Below are 22,931 nucleotides of genomic sequence, written 5' to 3'. Positions count from 1 at the left end.
GCACAGCTAGGAGACTGCAAATGCTATAGACAAGGAGGATGTGGAGAATCTCGAAGGTTCTCCTTTCATCCGCACTGGGCACAGGCATCGAGTGTAGGAAACACACAGCTGTAGGAAACACCTTTATGGCAACATATTGAGCGATCTGGTCTTAGGTGTCGAAGAGCCCCACACTGCCAGTCCGATGCCCTGACTGTGCCTCCACTTGGTCCTGTGACCAGCATGGGCCCCGCCCCACCCTGATTCTGCATAACCAGAGTTTTGCGCTGCTGGTGCTTAGGTCCTAACGTTTGCAGCTCTGACAGTCCTTTGAAAATAAGATTTCTACCATATATTAACTTGCTAGGGCTGCCATAATAAGGCGGGGGCCCTTAAACAGCAGAGATGTATTTTCTCCCAGTTCTGGAGTTGGGGAGTCTAAGATCAAGGTGACAGCAGCCTTAGGTTCTTTTTTTTCCCCCACACATTAGAATTTTATTCTTGTGTACACATTTGTCTAAAAGTTACCAAATTTCTAGGCCAGGTTCAGGTGACAGAAGAGCCTTTATAATTAGTTTATATTGTTTAGATCTGAGGTATGCCGCAAACACAGTCTGGAGTTAAATGAGAAATAACATCTTTCTAAAGACAGACTTAGAAATTCTGATCCAACAGGTGAAGATCTTTCTTTCCTCTGGTCACAGGGCTGACTCATACCTGGCTACAAGGCCACCATTCACAGGTAGAGCCAAGAAAACAGGGTACAGACCCCTCAAAACAAGACTAATCAATCGACTCGTGTTATGGTACAGATTTCACAATTCCAATCATCCGTATTCAAAGGTAAACTTAACCAAACCCTTGTAGGTTGCTTGTGCCATCAAAACTGGGGTCACTGCCATTGGTGAGCTCACAGCTGTGATCAGCCATACAAGCCTGTGTCCCCCTAAAGAGGAGTTGAAAGAGACTGTTTGCTGTGCGACCACAGAAATAGCATTGAATCTAATATAGGTTGACCCATGCTCAAGTAGATTCTTTCTGCTCTGAGGAGTTAGTTAATTTTTCTGGTTATGATATTGATAATTAAGTTTTCCTTCATCTTGTTCATGATTTTCCATCTAAAGCCTTATGCTGTCCTCACAGCAGCTGGCGCCTCCAGCGGTCTTCCCCAGCCACGCTGGGGCTCACTCCAACCTTTGCTCAACAGGCCTGAGTTCGGCCATCTTGGGCTGACACACGACTGAGGTGAAAGCTTAGTTTCTTCTGAAGCTTGTTCATGGCCATATTCTCACTGTGTCCTCACATGGCTCCTCCTCTGGGCTCACACATCTCTGGTATCTCTCTGTATGGCCTAATATCCTTTTCTTATAAAGATGCCAGTCATGTTAAATTAGGGCCTCATTTAATTTAATCACTTCTTTAAAGGCTCTATCTCCAGGGCGCCCGGGTGGCTCAGTGGGTTAAAGCCTCTGCCTTCGGCTTAGGTCATGATCCCAGGGTCCTGGGATTGAGGCCCCAGTCAGGCTCTCTGCTCAGCAGGGAGTCTGCTTCTTTCTCTCTCTCTCTGCCTGCCTCTCTGCCTACTTGTAATCTCTGTCAAATAAATAAATAAAATCTTTGAAAAAAAAAAAGAAAGGCTCTATCTCCAAATACAGTCTCATTCTGAGTTCTGGGGATTAGGGCTTCAACATTAGAGTTTTAGGGGGACACAATTCAGTCCTTAACACACTTTATAATCCAGAACGTTCTCATGTGTTTCCTAAATTTATATGTCAATGGATATAGTATTTGTGTGTTAAAGGACACAGTAAAAGTATGGGAAATTAGCTAAAAACCTTTTCATGGAGCACGAAAAACACTGTGGGAACCCAATAGGAAATATGTACCATTGGCCTTCACATTTGAAGCAATTTTAAACTGGAAAGGTGAGTGAGGATGATTCCTCTGTCTGTGCTGACTCTTACCAGGGCTCAGGTTAGAGCTAACTTATCCTTAGTACTGGAGGGCTGGCCTGGCAAAGCAAGTCCAAGTCCAGGGCTCTAGTTAAACAGGGGCTCCAAAAGGTTTTCGCATGAAGAAAACATAATGTTAAAGAAAGACAAAACATTGAAGGGGGGGCGCCTGGGTGGTTCAGTGGGTTAAAGCCTCTGCCTTCGGCTCGGGTCATGATCTCAGGGTCCTGGGATCCAGCCCTGCATCGGGTTCTCTGCTCAGGGGAGAGGCTGCTTCCTCCTCTCTCTCTGTCTACTTCTCTGCCTACTTGTGATCTCTGTCAAATAAATAAATAAATCTTTAAAAAAAAAAAAAACATTGAAGCGAATTGGAGCAGCAGGGGAAAAAATGGAAATGGTTAAACTTCTTTATATTTGCTTATATATATATGTATATTTTAGAGAGAGCAGGCTTGTGAGTAGGGGGATGGGGAGGGAAGTGGAGAGAGAGGAGGGGAAGGGGCAGAGGGAGAGAATCTTAAGGAGACTTCACACACAGATGGTGGAGCCCAATGTGGAATTCAGTCTCAGGTGACTAAGATCACCACCTGAGTCCAAATCAGGAATTGGTCCTTTAAATGACTGAGCCACCTAGGCACCCTATTTTTTAAATATTTTTATGTGTATGCAGGAGACAGGGTATCCTCAACTTCTCAGAGCTCATGCTCTGGGTCCCTGGTTATCTAGCACTAAATGCTTGAAAAGCTTGTCGATAGTTGAACAGCAGGCCTGAGCTTGTTTCTTGACAAACCACAAAGGCCAGTAAGAGTTAAGGATGAAGGCATTGGTATTATTTTACTACATAGATTTTGGGGGGAGGAGGGGACTGGAGGCAGAATTTTATCTTTTGTTTAGACTACAATTCTGATTTTTAATAACATCTATTGAGTTTGTTGTAAATTTTCAATGTAGAATATTGAGATGAGTATACAAAACAAAACTCCTTCTAGGGACAACATTTTTATGTTTCCAACTTGTTTATATATAGTGTGTGTATAAAATATCTGCTTATCTACATGGATATAAGTGCATGTGTATATATAGAAAATTTTGCAGAATTAGCCCATTCTCACAATCTGAGTACTTCCCACAGCATTAAATGTTATTTGAAAACAAGAAATGTAATGGAGGCTTAGTATTTTTTTCCATTTTATGAATGGATCTGGATGTATTTAATCAACGCTTCATATTTGCACACTTATGAACTTTCCTCTTTTGCTATTACAGATAAATTTATGTGGACATAAATCTTTGTGGGCATCTCTCACAATTTCTTACAGCTATATGTTCTAACAAAGATATACATTGTAAGAAAGGTCCTTCTGCTCAAGGGTAGGCACACTGTCTTTGTGGTTAAGAAAAAGCACTTTCTACCATAACACAGTCGTGTATACAGCTGGCTTCAAAGGTCTCCTGAAAATCGGGTGGAGATCCGATTTCATTCTCTGTCAGCTAAAGAGAGTCTAATCCCCTAAACCTAAGGGCTGTACTTTTCAATGCTAATGGATGCCAGGCATGTCACTGTCTCTTCCAGAGGGGCGATGTTTTGTCAAGGTGTTTATAATTCTTCCCAATCTGGCCCAGGGGAGAAAGTCCCTAGGATAGAAAAGCTGTATTAATCAGGATTCTTTTGGATATAATTGACAGAGACACAACACAAATGGCTTTGGCAGAAAGGAGTATCTCTCTGACTCTTCCCCAGGTGGACAGCCTCAGTGAGCACTGGAATGGGGACTTGGGGACTGTTAGCACTCTCTGCATCTCTCTCCTTAGACTTCTATGTGTCCGCTTCATTCTCTTGGGCTGGCTAATTCCCCACAGCTGCAACTATGGCTACTGGTGGCACCTGGCTGACACCTGTCCAGCTCTGCAATCAGGGAGGAAAGAGACTTCTCTTCTTTCCAATATTTCCTGTAGCCAGGAAAAAATTGGCTCGGATCAGGGGCCTTCCACCCCCAACAAAAATTTCTATGGTGACAGTGATGGGGTTCTGGGACCTGGTCGTTCCTGTTGAAGATGCAAGAGTAGGAGAGGTTGGGAGGGACAAGAGCAGAATCTCCCAAAAAAGGGGATAGTGCTGGTTCCAGCAGAACAGAAAGGAGCTGGCCAGGTAAAAGCAGAGGTCTTCTGAAGAATGCAGTGATAACTATGCTCTTTCCCTCCCCACCTGGACCCCCAGGGAATTAGGAGAGTGATGGTTTAACCACTCAGTCCTTACAGGGTCAACTACGGACAGCCTTTTCCTGCAAAGTTTCTGGTTGTAAGAACACTCCTTTATTATGGATGGTGAAATGCTCCAATTTAGCATTTTGCATGACTCCACAAATCAGTCTAGTTGTTGAACATTAATAGTAATGTTCTCTGGGTATTTGGTATGGTTCCAGCTAGGATGCTAAAGGCATTTGGCAGATGAGGAAACTGAGGCTGAGAGAGGACAAACATAATTTCCCCAGGCCAGTGGCTAGACAAAAGTAGAGGTAAAGTTGAAAACCACATCTCTCTCTCTCTGATTTTCTGCACGTTTGTACTCCCCATGCTGCCTGATGGTGCTAGGCTGGGACTTGGTGTGTCAAGCTTGACCTTACAAGGGGCTTTCCAGGGCCTGAATGCCAGCATCTCCTTTCTGTACTGGTCTTTGAAATAATGGTTCATCTCTCCTTGATTCTAATCAAGGTTGCTTGTTGCTCATGGTCTTTCTGGACCTGCCGTGTGAATCCTAATCTGCCCAAAATTTAGCTTTATTAAAAACATTCAGCCAGTTTATTTTTTTGAACTTCCCCCCTAACTTTTTGCTGAGATCTTGACCATAATTATTTTTTTCTCTGGCTCACACTGAATCCTTTTTGCTGTGAAGTTGTTTGCTTAAGTTCCTTATCACTGAAGTTCTCCTAACATCTTCCTGAAGACAAAGCCTGCTGGGTTGGATTGCTAAACTGAGCATATAGCTAAAAATCCTCTTGGTTAAGTTCTCCCCATATACCCATCAGCGCCTGAAACACTTATTCTCAGATTTACACATTAACTCTACGTTTCCTCTCTGTGTTGCCCAAACAGGGCATCTCTACAACCTACTAAATTCTATTTTACTGCCAAGAGTCTTTAAAAAAATCTCACAATCATATTTTAAACACTAAGGGATAGGCTTCTGATAAGAACATAAGGTTAAAAAAATAATAATACAAGGTTTATCACTCCCAAACAAAGATGAAATAGCTTGCAGAAGATAACACAGCAAATGAGATGGTGGAATTGAGATTCTAATCCAGATCTGGCACAAAGGCAAAGAGGATGGTCCTTGAATCACAGCAGGCTTCCTTCTGTGGATGGCTATGTCAGCAGGTGAAGGGGGCTGTGTGGGATTCAGGAAAAGCCCCAGAACAGGAGGCCTCCATAATGCAACTCGAGGGCATCATTTCACCACCTCACAATTGAAACTGTTTTAAAATAGCACATACCTAGTTGCTTATTATGACTCCAAACTGTTCATTTTGACACTGTTCAAAATGCTTTACCAATATTAGCTCATTTCTCTGTTTTCATTAATAACTTTCTGAAGCCAACACCGTGCAGCTATGTATTTTATAAACTGCTAGTGTAGTTCCAAGACAGTTTCATATCCAGTAGCTGACAGTGAGCCCCAATTACTGACCAAGGACACTGTACGTGGGGGGTGGAGGAGGGAGGGGGTTCGAAGGTGTGGAGAAGACTCAGGCCATGAACACTGTGCTGTCATTTTTCTGTGCTTTTTGTTTTGTTGTGTGTGTTTGTTATTCACAAAGTTAGAAGGAGGCTGGCAGGATTAATCTATGACTCGCTCACGTGTCCCATGGTACAGATTACTGGATCTCTATAGGTCGTAGTTCTTGTGTGGGGTTTTTGCAGCAAAGAGAGACAACAAAGAGGCAGCTTGTGCAGTGAGCACTGTGGGATTTGGTTCTAAAGTTTTTGCCATCTAGGGGAGAGTAACTCTGAAAGTAAGCCGCTTTGACTAGGCAGCCGGTCAGGTGTGCTTGTGACACAGGCCGATTCAGGCTTCAGGGCCCTTCCTGACAAGGGGCAAGAGTAAGTTATTTATTAAAAACAAAGGAATAGCAATAATAAAATAATCCAATGACACGTGAAGATTTACTTAAAAAGAAAAAAAAAAAAAACTTCTGAAGTGCCTCCCAGATGTTTTATCTCTGGAAAAGGAGCACTGGTGGCGAGTTCGGTGTCAGCTCCCAGGGACCCGCCGCTCTGGGCACCACTGCCCTGCGGCGCTAACTCGGACGGGTGAGGTTCCGGCTGTCAGAGGACCCGAGGATGTGGTCGCGCCGCGGGCTCTGATTGGCGGAAAAATGGCAACAAGAGGGCGGAGCCGAAGCGAAGGCGCGGGGAATAGCCGCCTGCCCGGGGAACCCCAGCGCGGACACGCCCCTCACCGCCCCCCGCCCCGCCCCGGCCACCGCCTCGGGCCTGCCGTCCCGCCGCGCCGCGCTCCCATTGGTACCCGGCGGTTGAAGCGCGCGATTGGACGGGGGCTGCCAGGGCCGCGGGGCGGGAGCGAGGGGCGGGGGCCCGGCGCGCGGCTGATGAAACCCGGCGCCGGAGCCCGCCCGCTCTCCACGCTCCATTCAGTCAGCGCGGGCAGGTGAACTGACGGGCGGGGCGCGAGGCCAGCCGGCGTCCGCTAACCGCAGCCCCAGCTCCCGCTCCCTGCGCGCTGCGCCTCCGTCCGAGCGGCCGTCCTCCCAGCGGCGCGTGCCGAGCCCCTCCGCGGACTAGCCGGCATCCTGCCACCCGCCGCCCGCCCGCCGCCTCGGTGAGTGCCCGGCCCCCGCCGGCGCTAGGGCAGCTACTTGGCTTCGGGTCACCTTGGAGGGGCCCCCGGCGCCGCGTGGGGCCGCGGGAGGGCGGCGCGGGGAGCGGCGTGGGTCCGGCGCCGGGGGTGCTGGCATCCTCCGGGGTGGGCAAGGGCAGGACGGGCGCGGGGCTGTGCGCGCGGGGCCGGTGCCCATGCGGCTGTCTCCTCCACCGGAGTCCATTTTGGTTCCCTGAAGGCGCGCGGCGTGGTGCATGATGCAACACCGAGTGAGTAAGCGTGGACGACCTGGCGCCGCCGTGATGCCCGCCGCGCGCGCCCGCCAGCGACCCTGCGCCGGGACCGTCCGGGTGGTCGCGGTGGGCAGGGGGCGGGAGTGGCCGCAGCAGCGGGCACGCGGGCCCGGCCGGGAGGCATCCGGAGGCCTGCCCTTACATGGCGCGGAGCAGAGCACCCCGCCCCGCCACGAGGTCTGCGATGTGTCATCGTCTTGGTGGGAGCCCGCCCTGTGGCCGCGGGGGTGGTCCCGCGGCAGGTGGCCGGCCTGGGGACAGCGGTGCACCCCCGCACCCTGCCTGCGGCGCCCACCTCTTATCACTAGAGCTCGGGTCGCGCCGTGGCCCGCCTACACCTCTTGTCTGAGTTTCCAGGGTGATTTCGGGGAAGTTCCCCCCTGGGTGGGCTGCCTTGTGACCCGATTTGACACATGAAGGCTGAGTTCTTCAAGCCTTCCAGATGGTTTGGAGGGAGAGGAAGTTATTCCGGCTTAATAAAGACAACCTTTTCTCAGTGTGTTCCTTTCTGCGTAGTAGAAAACTTCCCAAACTGGGCAGGTCGAGCAGGCATTCTAAACCCGTGTGTACACAGAGCAGCCCTTGTGCTGAGTACTACTACGGAGTGCTATTTTAGCTCCTTCCCCTTTTCAGTGGGTGTGGGAACCAGATACCGGTGGTGTTTGTCTGGTGAGATTAGGGTAGTAGAGACATGTGCCTCCAGGAAGAAAACTGCACCTCCCAATACACGTGATGGGGATCTCTCTCTCTCCAGGGAAGAAACCTAGACTTGTGTTCTGTTCCAGGTGTAGTTATGGGAGGAGAGGGTTGGGATTTCAGTCCCTGGTATATTTCCTTAAAAATGTGCTCTTTAAAATTTGGTCAGCGGAGAACTGTTTGTTGGCTTGTGGCTGAATTTTCTAATTGTCTTTAATTTGAATTATAATTTACTTGGGAGTTGATAGTAACATTTCTTGCCCTTTATGTTTGGTTCAAATAGTAGGAAACCATGATACATTTATTCCCCTGATATTTTTAGTTGGTCTCAGTGGAAATTATCATTATTTTTATATGAACACACCCTTCTGTCATTAAAACAAAAGGTCTTATTTAAGCCACATAATCAAAATAGAAGTTAGGGGACAAAGTCAACAATGGATTAACATAGTTTTCAAAGGTTTAGCATATTACGATCATGTTAATCATTATAGATAAATTTAAAGAGTGTCAAAGGAGTTCTGACTAAGCAAACAGGACAAAACTTAATAGAGATCAGAAATATACGCAGTTGGTTGAATCTGGATTTGGGCCAAACGAGTGCTCTTATCTATATAATTACTTGCTTTAGAAGGAAAAAGTCTTGGAAGGCAAGATTGCCAACCCTGGGGAGCTTGTATTCTAAGACACATGTTAATTATATTTGGTATAAGTACATGTTTATTGATTGTTCTAGTCTGGATTTTTTTTCTACTAAGATCAGTAAAAATATGTAATTATGTTGGAGGGCCCAGTATTATGTCTAATTGGATTAATCCTTTTTCATTATTAACCATGTATTTGGAGGTATTGGTTTATTAATCCTATGGAGGAATTTGAAATAAGAATAAGTAATGGAGAGAAACATTTTCCTATATCCCAGATGCATCTTGTAGCTATTTATCATTTTATCTGGTTCAGGTCCAAGCAGGACCTGTGGATGGGAACCTAGTGTTTTTCTGTATGATTGGTCTCTTCACGCCTGGGGCCCATCTGTATCACTGCCCTCTTCCAGTCGAGGGCAGATCACATGAACCATGAGGACTTTGCTTTTCCTTTGGATGAGCTAGAGAACCCTCCAAGGATTACTTTAAATGCTGCATGGAGATCATGTGGAGGTGCGGGAAGTGGGCAGGAATAGGAGCAGGGAGACATGTAACTTAAGTCTGGAATACAATCCAGCTCCATGTTGTATGTGCGTAAGAGAGAGTGACCATATGTCATTTCCTTGAGCTGCAATGGCTTGGGCTGGGGTGGTAATGGTAGAGATGGGGGCGGGGGTTGAGTTCTGCTCCACCTGTAGACTTAACTACTTGTTCCAACTGTAGATTTTAAAGGGAGACTCAACAGGCTTGACCTGGGGAGTCCACGTGAGGTGTGAAAGAGGTCAAATACGATTCCAAGAAGTAGAGCTGCCATATGGTATTAACGAGATGGGAATGTGGAAGAATGAGCATGTTGGGAAGGACTCTTCTAAAAGTCACAATTGACTTTTTTTTAGACATTTCTGTTCTCAAGGCTGAAGTCGATCTGTCTGCTCCGGGGCCCCTCTCAGGTTCATGACTGCATTGTAACCACCTGCCCCAGTATGGTGGCTTCCTTCTTTTTCACCTATCTGTCTTGCTTCCTCACACCTAATGTAGGGATCTCTTGGTGCTTGCAGACTCCCTGTGCTCCCCCTGCCACCTTCCAGTAAGCACCTTGGCTGTGGGTTTGTCCCATGGCCAGGACGGGGACCCTCTGCCACACGAGGAATACCTCCTTTTTCATTCTTGGGCCTTCCAGGGCACCTGCTTCCAGGGGTTTCTTGTGTCTTGGGGCAGTGGCATTGGTTCCCAGGCCAAGGTTGTATCCACCACAAGGTTTCAGGTCTCTTCCAGCTGCAGAATAGTGGTGTACCATCTCTCATGACAAATTAACAGCCCTGTAGTACTCTTGAGGGACATCTCTCTCCTCTTTCTCCATAATCTTTCTCCCCCGACTCCAAAGCATCTTTGAAAAGAACAATCCCAGGGCGCCTGGGTGGCTCAGTGGGTTAAAGCCTCTGCCTTCGGCTCAGGTCATGATCCCAGGGTCCTGGTATCGAGCCCCGCATCGGGCTCTCTGCTCAGCGGGGAGCCTGCTTCCTCCTCTCTCTTTCTCTGCCTGCCTCTCTGCCTACTTGTGATCTTTGTCTGTCAAATAAATAAATAAAATCTTAAAAAAAAAAAAAAAGAAAAGAAAAGAACCATCCCTGCAGTTGTTCATACTGCATCATAATCTGTCATGGGAGGTTTAGTGCATTTGCCACCTGTGAGTCGGAAGAACGGCGACAGATTGGTAAAACAGTTTGGTGGACTGCTAAATACATTCATCCCACTCGAAAGGCATTCCTTCAGATCTATGGCATTGGCAGAGCTGTGAGGAAGGCTGGTTACTTTACCCTTGGTCCGGAGTCCTTCTTCTAGGGACACCGGCTCTAGGAAAGACATTTCTCGACACTGGAATCAATTCTGGCATAGGGTTCACCCATCCTGCCACACCCAGTCTTTCCTTTGGCTTTTCCCCTCTGTTGATTGTCAGTAAGGGTTCAGACTGCCAGACGGTACATTTGGTGACCGAATGGCATGAATGAGTTTGAGTCGTGTGGTTAGGGGCCTTTCCAGCTTCAGTGCAGGCTGAGGTGAGGTGCCTTCAGAGGAAGGAGGCTGCTTTGGGGAGCTGAGGACAAGTAGTAGGCATGCTGGGAACAGCTCCCCTGTAGGCTTCTGGTGTCTGGCTTGGCCACTCTGTGGGCAGCCCGCCAGAGTGGCGTTCAGACTCTCAACCCCGTGGACTCGCTCCATCCATAGATGGGGGAAGCCTTCCCTCTCAGCCTCCGGATAACGAAGCTCACAAACTACGAATTCCATAGTATTCTTTGGATGAATAAAGGTCTCGGAATCAATATTGAGAATTCTTTCATGAAGTAAGTTCTTCCTGTTACCAGTGTACTGTTCTGACTACGGCAACCAGAAATCAAGCTCAGGGAAGCCTTCAAAGGCTGCTGCCAGGGGGAGTATCCGAAGGTGGAAGAGAGGATGTCCCACAGCTTCCCTGGGCTTGTGCGTATTTCTCTGTCCTCTCTCCCTTTCTCCCGAGTGGATCGTGAGCTTGTTCTTCCCTTTTCTGGAGGCACAGAGGGCATGGACAGCTTTGTTTCCTTAACATCCTGTATTTCTGCTCTAGTGCTTTCTCCGGAATATTTGTTCAGATCACTTGACTGTGAGAACGAACATATCCTTTCCCATTCGTTCAGGAGTGGGTCCTACCCTCTCAGTGCTCCACGTGTCACGAATTCTCTGTTGTAGCGATCAGCTCGCAGTACTGACTTTGGGCTGCCGGGGAGTGGCCTCTGCTCGGCGTGGCCAGCCTGAGTTCTCCAGGGATCATGGGCTGTGGGGGTCACAGGAGAGGCCAGGGCCCCTCATGCAGAAGGGGCTGGGTCCCCGAGTGAGATCTACTTCCAGGGTAAGTGCCTTTTCTAATGTAGTTCTCACATGTAACTTCTTCGCCATATTGTTTGCCTAATAATCAGCTTCTCCTGCCTATCTTACAGGATCGAGAGGATTTAAGTGAGGTATCATCTATGTTATGTTCTTGACACAGCTTCTGGCACATATCAACAGCTTAAAATAAGTGTTAACTCTTGTACTGGAAAGAAAACTCAGTTCTTTGGTTTAGGTGTGGAGGAAATAATTCTTGTAACAAGTTTGTTTTGCTCTCCCATTCTGCCAAGGGGTTAAAATATAGTCCCTTTTCCTTGGAATTAGATTGCTGGGGGTGGATGGAGTGCCAAGGTGTTGGGGGGACATTGAGCCTCTGAGGCATCTGCTGACCCAGGTCCAGAATCAGTGAATGTGACCTTAGTTCCTGTACCATTGTCCCCTCTAGCCCTCTGGGGCTCTCTTCACCATTGACCTTTTAAAATTGAGGTCATGGGGAGCATTCTGTAGCCTTTTTGCCACAATGGTGAAGGGAGACATGAGGGGAAGAACTGTAGTGTCTGGGCCTGTGCTGGCTCTGACTGCCTTGATGACCTTGAAGCCTTAAACTCTTTGGGGACCAGGGACCTCCCTGGGTGTGTGGGGAGTCAGATTCCTTTCAGTCTCAGATCCATACACTTTGGGTTTAGCCACTCCTCTGGAAAGCTGAGCTCATGGCTCCATTCCTAGTGCTTGCTTGTCAGTGTGTGTCTGTGTGCGTGTGCATATAACACTGAGAAAGAGTGTGTGTGTGTGTGGGGGGGCTTATCTGCCCTCATCATAGTCATCCTGACACATTTTGTCCAAATTACCCTGAGGGCTTTGGGTATAGAAACCAAAGCCAAACACTTCCACCTCTGTTTTCCACCTTATTTCATCCCTTTCCTGGAGGTGACAATAGAAGGTCCCCTAGGGCCTTGGGGTAGGGGTGCTGGGCACCTCCCCTGGGGCAGCAGTGGGAAGGCAAGGGAGCAAATCCACTCTTACCCACTCTTCCTGTTGCTTCCTCACAGTGTTGTAACTGTTGTCTTCCTATCTTTAGGTCTTTTGGAAATGTATCTTCTTATCGGTCTATGAAGTGCCATTAACCAGAGTCTATTGCATCAAATAGGAAGGAAGGGAGGGCCCGGGACTGGGTATGATAGGACTCACCGGTGCTTACTGAGTGCTCACTGTGTGCTTGGTAGTTCATGTGTTCAGGTAATCCTCACAGCTGCCTAGTAAGGTTGTCAATACTGTTTTGAGTGACGTGAAGCAGAAGCTCTGAGAAGGGACGCAAGTTGCCCATAGGTATGCACTTGGGCATTAAGTGGCAGAGCGAGGACTTGAACCCTAGGGGCCTGGCTCCGAGTCCCGACCATCAGTGTGCCTTGGGTGTGCGGGTGGCAGCCTGTGCCGGGTGCCCGCCTCCCCTGGGACTGTGTCCTGGCACGCCATGTGCAGCGGGTAGTGCCCGGCCGGAGATACAGCGTGCACACTCGCCGCTGCTCGGCCCCTCGCCCCCCCCTTGCTTCTGAGTGAGCCCTGGAGTCGCGCAGCTGGACAGCACCCTGCTTTCCTTCCGCTCCTGCCGGCCTGGAACGCGGCGCAGAGCTTTCGTGGCCACGGACAGCCATGCGGGGCGCCAGCCAGACCTGGAGCTGCTGGTGTGTGTGGCGGACACTGGCGGGGTGGCAGGCTTCCTGGGTCGCGGTGTGGCATCCTGGTCAGAGCGGAACTGGATGTGGTACTTGCTGCCCAGGCCACGGGGGAGCCCTGTTTCACTCCTGCATGTCGGGCCATCTGGGCTCCGGGAGAGCCCTCTGCAGGACGTCCTGCGGGAACTGGGAACTTCACAGGGGGGCAATCAGCCTCCTTCTGGGGACCACGTCTTGACTGCTGACTTCCCTAGTGTGCTGTGGTGAGCTGCCTCAGCCAGGGTAGCAGTCAGGGCCCTCAAACTGGCAGGTGTTGCAGGGACAACTTTATTACTTCTCCTGCCTTTCTCCTCCTTTTCTCCTGGGCTATTCCCGCCTTGTTTGCAAACATTGCAAACTTAAAGAAAAGTGGCAGGAGCAGTGCAAGGAGCTTCAGTCTACCCTTTTCTCAAATTCACCCCCAGTAGTTGTATTTTGCTCCTTCTACCCTTTCTATGTAGGTATCTACAGCTCCATCAGTCTGTCTGTACACACCCATATGCGTTTTTTTCCTGAATGATTTGAGAGGAAGCTGAAGACATCATGCCCTTTTATTTACCCCTACAGACTTCGGTGTGTATTTCCTAAGAATAAGGATGTTCTCTTGCATAACCAGAGTATGATACCCAAATGAGGAAGTTGAACATTGATTCACATTATTGTCTAGTCCACGGTCTGTATTCGACTTTCAGTTGTCCAAATAATGTCCTTTATGGCCATATATATGCATAAATATAATTTTTGTGTGTTGGGGAGGGGATCTTTCAAAGGAACTATGGTCTAAATTTCTATCTCATCAGCCTCTTTAAGAAAAAATGTTTCTGAAAGTTTGAATGCTCATTGTGAAAAATTTGGAAACTACAGAAAAATGAGAGAAGGGGAGAATAAAAATAATGTGTAATTCCAGCACGGAGGCTTAGCGCCAGGCTGGGTGAAGGGCTTGCAGCAAGGTAGGTGTGGACGGCTTTTGCACAGGGTGACCTGGTCACCCAGACCTACACCCCAGACACTCAGGGCAGGAGCCCATGGTGTCCTTGGGCTTTGGGGAGGAGCAGGCTCCCTGTCTGGAGCAGAGCGGAGGGGAGCGTTTTTCCTGCTCCTACCCACCTCTTGGGTGCTTGCCCACCTGAGCAGGTGAACTTAACCACCTCGGGGAAGGGCGGGTGGAGATCATTAGTGAATACCCAGAACTTGTTCAAGACGTGAAAAGAAATGTTGCATGTCCTGCCTTGTCCAGTATATACCCGTGACTTCCTAGACCTAGCAGAGGGGGAAGATGGGCATGGGCTTTAATCCAGAGAAATGGCGCTACCCTCTTGGCAAATACCTTGTGGTTATTTAACGTGCTTGTTAGGCTTGCCTCTTGTTGAACCTCTTGGGCCTCTGCGAGCGGACCAGTGGAGAAATAGGAGGTGAAATTCTAAATTGTGAATTTTGCTCTTTGTCCATGACTGTGCTCCCCAGAAGTTCCTGGGGAAGGTTTTAAAACTTTTCTATGAAGTGTGGATCTTGCTCCTGCATTTCATTTATCCAGACTCCCTCTTTGTCATCACGAGTGATAACTGAAAGGGGCTCACTTCTTTGGGGCCTGGAAGGGGTCTTCACTGAGTAAATCTGGACTCTGGAATGGTTTTGTTCCAAGAAGCTGCTATCGCCTTGTCCATGGCTCCCCATCCTTTTGTACCTCAGTTTCCCTGAGCTGTAAACCTACATTATGTGTGAAAAAGGACGTCTGCAGGGCGGGATCAAAAGCCTCAAGTATTTTTCCATGTGTTTATTTTTTCTTCTCCTGCACCAGACCCTCTCCTTGAAGGAGCTGGCCTTGAGAGTGACAGGGTGGGCAGCTGCCCAGACTGTGGACACCCTGCTGAGGCCACGGAACTCCTAACCTGGATGGGCCAGGACCGGAGAGCTGCTCTTCAAAGAAACCCTTTGAAGTGCAAACATTTCCTTTCCTGAAAAGAAGGGAAATTGAAATGAAAACCTATTGTTCTGTGCAGACAATGTTCTCTTGGATCAAAGAGAGAGTGAGGCTTATAAAGGGAGATTCACAAATTAGACCTTAATGTGGTGCATGGTGACGAAGGTGTGACTGCATTGGTGTCCACTGCCCACGCTCTGTGAGTTGGTAAGATTGTGTTTTCCTCCCCTACCTAAGGTCTTAAATCTAGGTTTTTCATGCTATATTTAACTATGTCTCTTGTTTGTGCTTTTGTCTTGTGGTAAGCATTTAGAAATGTCTTTTCGTAAATTGACACCATCCAGGATGGAATATTATGTAGCCAATGAAAATGGCATTTTCTTTTTCTTTTCCTTTTTTTTTTTTTTTTTTAAATATTCACTTTTTCATTTTAGGGGGGCTAAGGGGCAGAGGGTGTGGGAGACAATACCAAGCAAACTCCCCGCCGAGCATAGAGCCCAAAGTGGAACTCGATCCCACAACCCCGAGATCATGACCCAAGCTCCAAGAGTTAGATGCTTAACGGACAGAGCCACCCAGGTGCCCCGAAAATGGCATTTTCAAAGAATACTTGATCTTCTGGGAAAAACTTTGCTGTTAAAAGTGAAAGTAAGGTCTGAATGCAGTATTCTGTGTTCATTATCATGTTATCTGAGATATATATTTGCACAGAAAGGAAACACTGTTAAAATTGGACTTCGGTTTGTTCACTGATCTGTATGTAGCACTTAAAATAGTGCTCAACAAGTCCTTGTTGGGTGAATATTTACATAATTAGTAAAATAATATTTTTTTACTTTTATTTATTTTTTTAGAGAGAGCGCGTGCACTTGGGGAAGGGAAGGAGGAGCACGGGGAGAGGGAGCAGTTCAGTGTGGAGCCTTACTTGGGGCTTCATCTCACAACCTTGAGATCAGGACATAGGCCAAAATCAAGAGTCGGACACTTAACCGACTGAGCCACCCAAGCACCCCAATAAAACGGTATTTTAAAGGCGGAAGTTTTTGGACTAAATAGCAACATTTTGGCAGGTGGAAAGAACAATAAATTATTTTAAGTTTGTTGTACTGCTGCCCTGACATCTCAATTTGGGGTTTATTTTGTTTTTCGGTACAAATATGTTCCACATTTTGTACTTTGGTACAGATCATACTGTGAATGAGTGACTTTGACATTTCTAGTTTTGGAATAATCGTCTCCTGTTGAAATTGGACTATCAGAATGTTAAAGTTTTAACTGGGTTGGCTATGAGGCACTTTCACAGATGGGGTATGTTTTCATATACTCTATAGCTTTCACTATATATATATAGCACTTTCACAGATGAGGATGTTTTCATATACTCTATAGCCGATGTACCATTGGAGCAGCTTATCTTGTCCTGTTGTTTTTGCCTGGTTCGTCCAGGATGTCTTATTTTTGAGTATTAATATTACCATGAGACATTGGATGTACGTTGTCTTGGTTTTGTTTATAAGTTCTTTAAAAAACACAACATCTCACCTTTACCTGCAATGTAAGTTAGCTTTGAAAATGGCCCTAGCATTGGTGGATTTTTGCAGGGCAGGTGAATGGTACAGCCACCCGTACCAGGCCTAGGTGAGATCATTGCATTCCTTTCGGAAGGACACAGGTTCTTAGTTTTCAGAGCTGCATTGGCAGCCTTTCCACCATGCCGTCCGCACAGGGTTCTGGAAGCCTGGTCTTTGGGAAGGCTTCCTTAGGGCCGTTCAGGATAAACTGGTGGCATCCACACACTGGTTCTCCTGTGGGTGGCATCTTTCAGACTCCTGTGGCTGCAGTCCACAATAACAAATCAGTTTACACCATGATCAAGTACACATATCGGGGCACACCATGTCTAGAGATTAAAATGAAAGTTTTCATGAAGCATCCCTCATTGTTGTACCTGCCGTGCATCCTGATGATTTTCCTTTTCTATTGCGTGTTAAAAAAAAAAAAAAAAATCCTGCTCGCAACTAGCAGTTTGCAAACTCTGTTAGGATTGGGCATGCTAACCTGCAAACCTGCCTGCGCACCCCCCCCACCACCCCCTTGGTGGCCTGAGTTTCAGGTTTGCTGGGCTGGGGAATGGGAGGAATTATCAGTCCAGGCCGGTTTGGACAAAGGCATTCAGGGGGTAGAGGTTTCCTTTCGTGGTGATTTGAGGGTTTCTAACTGAAGTGGATATTCTTTTTGGTAATGATTCCCAAGAAGGTGAACAGGGACACAGGGCAAGACCTGTGTGAGCTCCCAGTGTGGTTTCCTGCTGATGCAAACGGTGGGCTCTGTCTTTTGCTCCCCTCACGTGCTGGTGCTTTTGAAATTGGCCTAGTCAGGTTATGTGTGGTTTTTTCAGAGATGGCCTGAGCGTTTGTTAATTCCAGCACTTTGAAAAGTCTTTTTTGAGTATATTTTATTTATTGTGATTTGAAGAAGAACCTATCTGAATGATAAGCCTTTCAGCGTTAAAGATTTATGGGAAGATGAGGGAGAAAAGATACTCTAATAGAAAAACTGATTTTTGGACTTTCAAGTCTGATGGATTAAAATTGAACAGAGTATTGAATATATAATATTAGTAATAGCGGTCATATCATTAAATAGTTTGCCTTGAAAACTTTGAATGGATTTTACATAAACTTAAATCTTGCTTGAGAGTTATTTGAATTTTTTTTTTTTTGCTTAGAAAATAAATATTTTTAGGTAAGAAGTCTGTGTATATTATTCTTTTTATTTATTTATTTATTTATTTGGGGGGAGTTAGTGAGGGGCAGAGGGAGAGAATCTCAAGCAGACTCCCCGCTCAGTGTGGAGCCCCATTTAGGGCTCAGTCCCAGGACCTGTGAGATCATGGCCTGAGCCAAAACCAAGAATTAGATGCTTAACTAACTGAGCCACCCAGGTGCCCCTGTGTATATAATTCTTAAAACAATTGTAAATCAGGGGAATTGATTCTGTGACCTAGAGCACAGTAACAGAACAGAATCAGAACGAGATAAGTTGCCTGCTTTGTTGAAACATTGTACAAAAGTCTGTCCTTGTTTCTTGTAAACTTCTCTTATTTATTATGCTTCTCAATAATAATAAATTTATTGTAAGAATTCAGAATACTTAGTTTATAGTCTTTCAAAAATTCATCTGTAAGAAACAAATATTTCTATCGCTACTGATACTATTAGGGAAGAATCCTCATGAACTTGATTTTATGCTCTTGTATATGTTAATATTATGTGACATATGGAATAATCTGTTATTGTAATTGCATAACACATCCCTTGTAAATCTATAACCCCAGTTTTTAGCAGCTGGTTTTGTTAAAAAAAGAAAAAAAACAAAGCACTTTTGTCAGGAGACATTTCTTTCTTTCTAGAGGGCAATCTTGGGTGATATTTGGCAAGAACACTCATTAATTCTTTGAGTAGTCTGAATTAACTGGGAAGAATGTCTCACTAGTTTCAGAGTTGGATACAGTTGGAATTTTGAAAATTATTAGGTGTCGTTCGTGGCCGGATTCAGTCCTAATTACTGAAGGACTCTCTCGGGTCTGTGGGCTGATGAGTCAGGCAAGGGAATTGCCACCCTGGATTTCTTGGGTGATTTTGAGTGAGGGCAAGAGGCTGGGGAGGAGAACATACTCTGCACAAAGACATTCCTGTTGCTTCTGGCTGGCTGTTAACTGCATTGCCTTGACAATCTGCAAGGGAGTTCTTGCTGAATCACCTCAGAGAGCCTTTGAGCTGGTGGGAGGTTTGGAGCCTCTTAGGGGTGTTGGCTCCCCAGTAGGGGTCTTTTTCCAGTGAGCTGTGTGACTGTGTGCATGAAGGAAATAACATTTGCCCTGGAGAAATGGTGGGAGCAAGGATAGAGAGAAGGGGGGTGATCCCTCCATCCTGATGCTTTGTGGGAACAAGCAGCACTGTCCCAAGTTCAAATGAGTAATGACTCAGAAACTGTCGTTCTCTCCCTTTCTAGAATTGCTCTTGCCACTAGACAGAAGCTGCTCTTGAACTAACAGGACTTTATGGCTCACTTTATTCTGTGTGTGGGCATGGATATAGGCTCCTTTAAAATTCTGTGGCCTGAAACCATAGTCCTGCGAGGTCTGGACATCCACAGGAGGCCTGCACTTACAGATGCACTTGTACACTAATCAGATAAAAACTTAAACTTAGGGACGAGACTAACCATGTCATATTTTGTAGCACACAAAGCAAGAGACTTCGACTGTATTGTGTATGTTGGATGGGATTTGCAGTATGTCACTTATTACTTTTATTCTTCCGTCACTGTCTAGAAATCATGGAGGTAGGCACACATGTGGATTAGGCAGATGTAATAGGGCAGGTGTTAAGGAGAGAGCAAAGGGATGCATTTCAATAAGTATGTACGTTAAATAATTCGCATAATGAAATAGTGCCTTTTGTAGCCTTAAGGTCAAACTTCAGGAGGCTCTAAACTACCTAGACCAGTACACACGCACACAGGTCCTTCCCTGGGGATCTCCCTGAAATGCAGATCTGATTCAGCAGGTCTGGGGTCGGCATTTCTCACCGACTCGTGGGACCTCTTGAATGAGCAGGCATCTGCCCACTGCTAGAGCCTGGAACTAATCAAGGAGACGTAAGCTCCCAAAGACAGTGCCTGGGCACATTTGTCTTTGCAGCTCCAGTACCTGAGGGCAGTGCTTGGTATTGAGTAGAGGCTCAAAAGAGAACTTTTCAAGAGCTCAAGCAGTTGTTGTCCCAGAGCCCACAGGCTTCAGGGCCCCTAGGATGAGAAGGGTGTGGGGGCCCACTGGTATACTCATTTCTGACCAGCCCGATTATCTGTTTACAGCCAACTGCAGATAGGAAGTGGTAAGTCAGATCGTAGAGGTGGGGCTTCTAACCCTGGAGACGAGTGATAGATGGGGCCCTAGCAGTAGAAAGGCAGCAGTACAACATAAAAGGAGATGCAAGAAGTAAATAACCAGTGTGGTTTGGGATACTTTAGCATAGCGGTCCCCAGCCCTCCCCATTTCAGGATGTCTGTGTGCACAGTCAGTTTCCCTGTCTTGAGAATTGGGGAAAGTTACAGTCCCTCACACTGTAGACTGTGTTGAGGTTTAAATACACCAAGTGAGTTGAGACTGTTGCCCGGTATTCCATAAATGTGAGCTATCTATTTTATATCAGTGTTGATATAGAAAGGGCATAGAAAGGGTTAAGCTTCAGCCATCAGGGAGGTTTCTGCCAAGTGAGAAATCCGGTTCCAGAGGCTGCACATACATGTGTTATTACTTGGCTGGTGAAGGAGTAGGTGTAAATTAACATGCGGAGCGATTCCTCCAGAAGGCTGGGGAGTGGTGCAGTGGGCTCAGGAGAGGTTCCTGCTTGTTCTCTCTTAGTCAGGAAATTCTTCATGCGAGAGATGAATGTCAGGAACTTTCTAATTAAGGGGCAGGGGGAGACGTGCCAAGGGATGGGGCATGGCGGTGCCAGAGTGGGTATGGGAGGCGAGGTTCCACAGCCTCTGCTCAGAAGATATTGAGCCAGGATGCCACTTAGCAAAGGAGGGCATGCATTTGAGTGGATGCTCAGGTATTTAATCTTGCATTTCCTTGTGGTTGGTTCAGAGCATTTGCAGAGATGGATGGCTGAAGGTCAAAGGGGTGCTCAGGCACAGATCCCATCCACCTCCCAGAGGCACTAGGCTTAGCCAAGGGGAGAGACTTGCCTTTGAATAGTCGGGGAAGAACTTGGCTGCTTTTGATAACCATTCAGTTAGAGGCTCTGTGCCTAGTACACATATTGGCATTGGGGCATTTAAAGTTTAAGAAAGAAGGCAAGGCAGAGCAGTTTCTTAAAAAGCTTTGATACAGTCCTGTTCCTCCATGTTTCACTGCAAATGCTGTGAAAATGTCCAGAAGTCTTCCAACGTCCTTGATCTGAATGGTATTCTTGCACCTGTTCACAGGGTGGAAAAGAGGGTGGGGGGGGAGAAGCCCCAAAAAAAGAAAAAATTTTTCAATTTTTTTGTAAAGATTTTATTTATTTATTTGATAGACTGATCACAAGCAGGCAGAGAGGCGGGGGGCGGCGGTGGGAAGCAGGCTCCCCGCTGAGCAGAGAGCCCGACGTGGGGCTCCATCCCAGGATCCTGGGATCATGACCCGAGCCGAAGGCAGAGGCTTTAACCCACTGAGCTACCCAGGCGCCCCTGTGATTTTTATTTTTGCTGTGTTTCCTGGGTTCCTTAATTCATATGCTTATGAGAAGTCTTTCTGTCAGACGGCATATAGAAACATCCTTTACATTTTTCTATGAAATTTGACACCCAACATCACTTCTGTAAACACTTGTGAGCCATGACTGGACCTTCTTGGGAGCTCTGGGGATGGCGGTGGTGACGGTGGGGTCAGGGTGTGGAGTTGGGGACTGACCCATGCCCTGTACTCCATGCCCTTTGGTAGTTTCTGCCTCTTGCCTTCCATATGTGTTGCCTTTATGATATTCCATGATGGCCTCTTTTCTTTGGGACAATCAGGTTTTATTTATGGCACCTCATACAGGAATGTGGAGGGTGGTTTGCGATCAGCCTTTTTATACTTTTCAGTCTCAAGAAACCTGCACATTCTTTATTTGTCTCACCAGGCAGTAAGATGAGCAACTTACATTGGGTGAAACTTTGCCATCTGGTCTGTAAATAATCACTTTGCTTTTTAGCACTCGTCATGTTGGCAGAGATAGGTCTCTAGTTAAGCAGAGTGGCCAGGTAAGGAAATGAAGGCATGTTCTAAGGTGTAAAAAATGCCTTGTAAAGAAGAAGGTGCAAGTTCCACTCTTCATGCACGTCTGTGTATTATCTGAACACCACAAGGGGTAACTTCTGGAGTAGGGGATGTTTTTATGAACGTGCAAGGAAGTCGTATGTGGTAGAGGGGCAGCAGGTGCCCTCAACACAGTCTGGGGAAAGGTTAGCTCCTGGAGCCCTTTGTCCTTTGTTGCCTAGACACAAGGTCCTCCTTGGGACTCATCACATCATCCTCTCCAAGTGCCCCCTGGTTTGCGCTCCCCCGTCAGCTAGACATGGCCTAGGAGTCCGGAGACCTCCATGCCACTGGCCTAGCCATGGACTAGTGTGATTCCGGGCAAGACTGAGCACTCAGGGCCCCATTTTCTGCTTTTGAATTTAGAAGAGATTGGGTTAGGATATTGTCTTTGGGGGTTCCCAGTCCTTAGCAGGAAGTTGGTGACATTGCACAATTATGAAACCACTAAAGAGCTCCACGTGGCTTGATGTCTATACTATAGAAGTAGGTGTGGAGTGGGAATAGTGGCGATCTGCTCTAGCAGAAAACAGAAGGTGTAGTGTTAGGTCGGTGCGAAGATCTTGACTCAGGAAGGTCACCTTGCCTGTATTAGCTCAGAAACGATGAGCTAGGCTACTGGTACAGCCAGGGGAGCCACTGCTCCTGTAAAAAAAAGAAAAAAGTACCAGGTAACCAGCACCCACATGGTCCGCCCGACTCCCACTGGTTCCCCTCGGGAATGCTCCAGAAGAACTGTGCTGGTCACAATTGTGTGTTTCCTAAGCTCATTTCTGGAAAGAGTGACCAGTCCTGGACGCATGTTCATGGTCCCATGCCGGGCTGGTGGCTGTTTACCTGTAGACAAGGGCAAGAACTTCCTAGCAGGGGCGGCCAGTTGCTGGGGTCAGGTGCTTGACAGCAGTGTCCGGTTGTGTGGGGCGTCTCCCGCGGAGGTTTTGGAATGTCGGGATAGGCCATGAGAAGCTTTAGTCCCAAAGGATCTCACCGGGGAAGGAGCTTGAGAGAGGTGATTTTTCAAAGGACAGCCAGCCATACACATGAAGTCAGACACAGGCCCCATCACAGGAGAAAGTAAGCAAGCTGGCCCATGTTAACCCGCCCAGCTTGAGTTGGGCATGGGCTCTCAGCAGCAGCAGCAGCGAAGAGTGGTCCTCTGCTGGAGGCTGGGTTTCTGGAAAA

At 47.2% G+C, this 22,931-nt stretch overlaps 1 protein-coding gene and 1 pseudogene across 4 annotated transcripts in view; one reads left to right on the top strand and one right to left on the bottom strand.

Moving 5' to 3' along the window:
- Positions 1 to 503: 503 nt before the first annotated feature.
- On the bottom strand, positions 504 to 1,078 carry LOC116880670 (annotated as a pseudogene).
- Positions 1,079 to 6,527: 5,449 nt separating this feature from the next.
- Positions 6,528 to 22,931, top strand: part of SLC7A1 (solute carrier family 7 member 1) — a 73,851-nt gene continuing 57,447 nt past the window's right edge. For 2 of the 4 annotated variants that reach the window (XM_032879984.1, XM_032879985.1), the window contains exon 1: positions 15,057 to 15,106. The gene's annotated coding sequence lies outside the window, so the exon portion shown is untranslated. Of the gene's footprint in view, positions 6,772 to 15,056; positions 15,107 to 22,931 lie in introns of those variants that run through there. The other 2 variants (XM_032879983.1, XM_032879981.1) reach the window with 2 other exon arrangements.

The sequence above is a fragment of the Lontra canadensis genome, unplaced genomic scaffold (assembly GCF_010015895.1).
Source record: "Lontra canadensis isolate GAN:19392208 unplaced genomic scaffold, GSC_riverotter_1.0 scaffold67, whole genome shotgun sequence".
NCBI lineage: Eukaryota > Metazoa > Chordata > Mammalia > Carnivora > Mustelidae > Lontra > Lontra canadensis.
The sequence above is the reverse complement of the archived record's forward strand: the minus strand, read 5'-3'. Positions and strand labels throughout refer to the sequence as shown.